Source organism: Oncorhynchus kisutch, unplaced genomic scaffold, assembly GCF_002021735.2.
Source record: "Oncorhynchus kisutch isolate 150728-3 unplaced genomic scaffold, Okis_V2 scaffold4024, whole genome shotgun sequence".
Lineage (NCBI taxonomy): Eukaryota > Metazoa > Chordata > Actinopteri > Salmoniformes > Salmonidae > Oncorhynchus > Oncorhynchus kisutch.
The window spans coordinates 128,161-133,973 of record NW_022265969.1 but is presented as its reverse complement, the minus strand read 5'-3'; positions in this window follow the sequence as shown (position 1 = coordinate 133,973).

Here is a 5,813-nt window from a genome sequence, read left to right as displayed (position 1 = left end):
AATAATGACTTGATTGGTCCTCCAATAATAATGACTTGATTGGTTCTCCAATAATAATGACTTGATTGGTTCTCCAATAATAATGACTTGGTTCTCCAATAATAATGACTTGGTCCTCCAATAATAATGACTTGGTCCTCCAATAATAATGACTTGGTTCTCCAATAATAATGACTTGGTTCTCCAATAATAATGACTTGGTTGGTTCTCCAATAATAATGACTTGGTTGGTCTTCCAATAATAATGACTTGGTTCTCCAATAATAATGACTTGGTTGGTCCTCCAATAATAATGACTTGGTTCTCCAATAATAATGACTTGATTGGTTCTCCAATAATAATGACTTGATTGGTTCTCCAATAATAATGACTTGATTGGTTCTCCAATAATAATGACTTGATTGGTTCTCCAATAATAATGACTTGATTGGTCCTCCAATAATAATGACTTGGTTGGTTCTCCAATAATAATGACTTGGTTGGTTCTCCAATAATAATGACTTGGTTCTCCAATAATAATGACAGGATTGGTCCTCCAATAATAATGACTTGGTTGGTTCTCCAATAATAATGACTTGGTTCTCCAATAATAATGACTTGGGTCTCCAATAATAATGACTTGGTCCTCCAATAATAATGACTTGGTTCTCCAATAATAATGACTTGGTTCTCCAATAATAATGACTTGGTTGGTTCTCCAATAATAATGACTTGGTTCTCCAATAATAATGACTTGGTTCTCCAATAATAATGACTTGGTCCTCCAATAATAATGACTTGGTTCTCCAATAATAATGACTTGGTTCTCCAATAATAATGACTTGGTTCTCCAATAATAATGACTTGGTTCTCCAATAATAATGACTTGGTTCTCCAATAATAATGACTTGGTCCTCCAATAATAATGACTTGGTTCTCCAATAATAATGACTTGGTTCTCCAATAATAATGACTTGGTTCTCCAATAATAATGACTTGGTCCTCCAATAATAATGACTTGGTTCTCCAATAATAATGACTTGGTTCTCCAATAATAATGACTTGGTTCTCCAATAATAATGACTTGGTTCTCCAATAATAATGACTTGGTTGGTCCTCCAATAATAATGACTTGGTTCTCCAATAATAATGACTTGGTTCTCCAATAATAATGACTTGGTTGGTTCTCTAATAATAATGACTTGGTTCTCCAATAATAATGACTTGGTTCTCCAATAATAATGACTTGGTCCTCCAATAATAATGACTTGGTTCTCCAATAATAATGACTTGGTTGGTTCTCTAATAATAATGACTTGGTTCTCCAATAATAATGACTTGGTTCTCCAATAATAATGACTTGGTTCTCCAATAATAATGACTTGGTTGGTTCTCTAATAATAATGACTTGGTTGGTTCTCCAATAATAATGACTTGGTCCTCCAATAATAATGACTTGGTCCTCCAATAATAATGACTTGGTTCTCCAATAATAATGACTTGGTTCTCCAATAATAATGACTTGGTTCTCCAATAATAATGACTTGGTTCTCCAATAATAATGACTTGGTTGGTTCTCCAATAATAATGACTTGGTTCTCCAATAATAATGACTTGGTTCTCCAATAATAATGACTTGGTCCTCCAATAATAATGACTTGGTTCTCCAATAATAATGACTTGGTTGGTTCTCCAATAATAATGACTTGGTTGGTCCTCCAATAATAATGACTTGGTTCTCCAATAATAATGACTTGGTTCTCCAATAATAATGACTTGGTTGGTTCTCCAATAATAATGACTTGGTTCTCCAATAATAATGACTTGGTTGGTTCTCCAATAATAATGACTTGGTCCTCCAATAATAATGACTTGGTTGGTTCTCCAATAATAATGACTTGGTTGGTTCTCCAATAATAATGACTTGGTCCTCCAATAATAATGACTTGGTTCTCCAATAATAATGACTTGGTTCTCCAATAATAATGACTTGGTCCTCCAATAATAATGACTTGGTTCTCCAATAATAATGACTTGGTTGGTTCTCCAATAATAATGACTTGGTTGGTTCTCCAATAATAATGACTTGGTTCTCCAATAATAATGACTTGGTTGGTCCTCCAATAATAATGACTTGGTCCTCCAATAATAATGACTTGGTTCTCCAATAATAATGACTTGGTTGGTTCTCCAATAATAATGACTTGGTTCTCCAATAATAATGACTTGGTTGGTTCCACTTCTGGCCCCTAGTGGTCGGTTTTGAAGGCATGCAGGCCAGAAGTCTGTAGTTCATGCTCATCTATGAATAGAAGCTGAGTGCTATAGACTATTCTATGATATTCATTTAGGCTATCCCTTTAATAACATTATAACAATCACCTAATTGTGTTTGTTATTATATTTACTTTTGTTCTTCTTTTAAATTTCACCGTTGAGAGGTAGCTGGCAAGAAGCATTTCACTTCCCTGTTGAGAGGTAGCTGGCAAGAAGCATTTCACTGCCCTGATGAGAGGTAGCTGGCTAGAAGCATTTCACTTCCCTGTTGAGAGGTAGCTGGCTAGAAGCATTTCACTTCCCTGTTGAGAGGTAGCTGGCAAGAAGCATTTCACTGCACTGTTGGGAGGTAGCTGGCAAGAAGCATTTCACTGCCCTGTTGAGAGGTAGCTGGCTAGAAGCATTTCACTGCCCTGTTGAGAGGTAGCTGGCAAGAAGCATTTCACTGCACTGTTGAGAGGTAGCTGGCTAGCAGCATTTCACTACCCTGTTGAGAGGTAGCTGGCTCTAGAAGCATTTCACTGCCCTGTTGAGAGGTAGCTGTCTAGAAGCATTTCACTGCACTGTTGAGAGGTAGCTGGCTAGAAGCATTTCACTGCACTGTTGAGAGGTAGCTGGCTAGCAGCATTTCACTACCCTTTTGAGAGGTAGCTGGCTCTAGAAGCATTTCACTGCCCTGTTGAGAGGTAGCTGGCTCTAGAAGCATTTCACTGCCCTGTTGAGAGGTAGCTGGCTAAAAGCATTTCACTGCCCTGTTGAGAGGTAGCTGGCTCTAGAAGCATTTCACTTCCCTGTTGAGAGGTAGCTGGCAAGAAGCATTTCACTGCCCTGTTGAGAGGTAGCTGGCTAGAAGCATTTCACTGCACTGTTGAGAGGTAGCTGGCTAGAAGCATTTCACTGCCCTGTTGAGAGGTAGCTGGCTAGAAGCATTTCACTGCACTGTTGAGAGGTAGCTGGCTAGAAGCATTTCACTGCACTGTTGAGAGGTAGCTGGCTAGAAGCATTTCACTGCCCTGTTAAGAAGTAGCTGGCTAGAAGCATTTCACTGCCCTGTTGAGAGGTAGCTGGCTAGAAGCATTTCACTGCCCTGTTGAGAGGTAGCTGGCTAGAAGCATTTCACTGCACTGTTGGGAGGTAGCTGGCTAGAAGCATTTCACTGCACCGTTGAGAGGTAGCTGGCAAGAAGCATTTCACTTCCCTGTTGAGAGGTAGCTGGCAAGAAGCATTTCACTGCCCTGATGAGAGGTAGCTGGCAAGAAGCATTTCACTTCCCTGTTGAGAGGTAGCTGGCAAGAAGCATTTCACTTCCCTGTTGAGAGGTAGCTGGCAAGAAGCATTTCACTGCACTGTTGGGAGGTAGCTGGCAAGAAGCATTTCACTGCACTGTTGAGAGGTAGCTGGCTAGAAGCATTTCACTGCCCTGTTGAGAGGTAGCTGGCTAGAAGCATTTCACTGCCCTGTTGAGAGGTAGCTGGCTAGAAGCATTTCACTGCCCTGTTGAGAGGTAGCTGGCTAGAAGCATTTCACTGCCCTGTTGAGAGGTAGCCGGCTAGAAGCATTTCACTGCCCTGTTGAGAGGTAGCTGGCTAGAAGCATTTCACTGCCCTGTTGAGAGGTAGCTGGCTCTAGAAGCATTTCACTGCCCTGTTGAGAGGTAGCTGGCTAGAAGCATTTCACTTCCCTGTTGAGAGGTAACTGGCTAGAAGCATTTCACTGCCCTGTTGAGAGGTAGCTGGCTCTAGAAGCATTTCACTGCCCTGTTGAGAGGTAGCTGGCTAGAAGCATTTCACTACCCAGTTGAGAGGTAGCTGGCTAGAAGCATTTCACTGCCCTGTTGAGAGGTAGCTGGCTAGTAGCATTTCACTGCCCTGTTGAGAGGTAGCTGGCTAGAAGCATTTCACTGCCCTGTTGAGAGGTAGCTGGCTAGTAGCATTTCACTGCACTGTTGAGAGGTAGCTGGCTAGAAGCATTTCACTGCCCTGTTGAGAGGTAGCTGGCTAGAAGCATTTCACTGCACTGTTGAGAGGTAGCTGGCTAGTAGCATTTCACTGCACTGTTGAGAGGTAGCTGGCTAGAAGCATTTCACTGCCCTGTTGAGAGGTAGCTGGCAAGAAGCATTTCATTGCCCTGTTGAGAGGTAGCTGGCTAGAAGCATTTCACTGCCCTGTTGAGAGGTAGCTGGCTAGAAGCATTTCACTGCCCTGTTGAGAGGTAGCTGGCTCTAGAAGCATTTCACTGCCCTGTTGAGAGGTAGCTGGCTAGAAGCATTTCACTTCCCTGTTGAGAGGTAACTGGCTAGAAGCATTTCACTGCCCTGTTGAGAGGTAGCTGGCTCTAGAAGCATTTCACTGCCCTGTTGAGAGGTAGCTGGCTAGAAGCATTTCACTACCCAGTTGAGAGGTAGCTGGCTAGAAGCATTTCACTGCCCTGTTGAGAGGTAGCTGGCTAGTAGCATTTCACTGCCCTGTTGAGAGGTAGCTGGCTAGAAGCATTTCACTGCCCTGTTGAGAGGTAGCTGGCTAGTAGCATTTCACTGCACTGTTGAGAGGTAGCTGGCTAGAAGCATTTCACTGCCCTGTTGAGAGGTAGCTGGCTAGAAGCATTTCACTGCACTGTTGAGAGGTAGCTGGCTAGTAGCATTTCACTGCACTGTTGAGAGGTAGCTGGCTAGAAGCATTTCACTGCCCTGTTGAGAGGTAGCTGGCAAGAAGCATTTCATTGCCCTGTTGAGAGGTAGCTGGCTAGAAGCATTTCACTGCACTGTTGAGAGGTAGCTGGCTAGAAGCATTTCACTGCACTGTTGAGAGGTAGCTGGCTAGAAGCATTTTACTGCCCTGTTGAGAGGTAGCTGGCTAGAAGCATTTCACTTCCCTGTTGAGAGGTAACTGGCTAGAAGCATTTCACTGCCCTGTTGAGAGGTAGCTGGCTCTAGAAGCATTTCACTGCCCTGTTGAGAGGTAGCTGGCTAGAAGCATTTCACTACCCAGTTGAGAGGTAGCTGGCTAGAAGCATTTCACTGCCCTGTTGAGAGGTAGCTGGCTAGAAGCATTTCACTGCCCTGTTGAGAGGTAGCTGGCAAGAAGCATTTCACTGCCCTGTTGAGAGGTAGCTGGCTAGAAGCATTTCACTGCACTGTTGAGAGGTAGCTGGCTAGAAGCATTTCACTGCACTGTTGAGAGGTAGCTGGCTAGAAGCATTTCACTGCCCTGTTGAGAGGTAGCTGGCTAGAAGCATTTCACTACCCTGTTGAGAGGTAGCTGGCTAGAAGCATTTCACTGCACTGTTGAGAGGTAGCTGGCTAGAAGCATTTCACCTTTTGCTCCCTGTTTGTTGTAAGTTGTGTATGACATAAAACGTTTATTTCATGTACAAGATATATAAAATAGAAATATATATTTTAAATGAACGCAGATAATCAGTTTACATAGAATTATTGCATTTTATATTTCAAATGCTCCGGCCTCCTTACTGATTAGATTTTATATATCGACCACACACACACACACACAAACCTTCGACAGGCGTCACCCTCCGCAGCGCAGAGGCAGGCACGCATT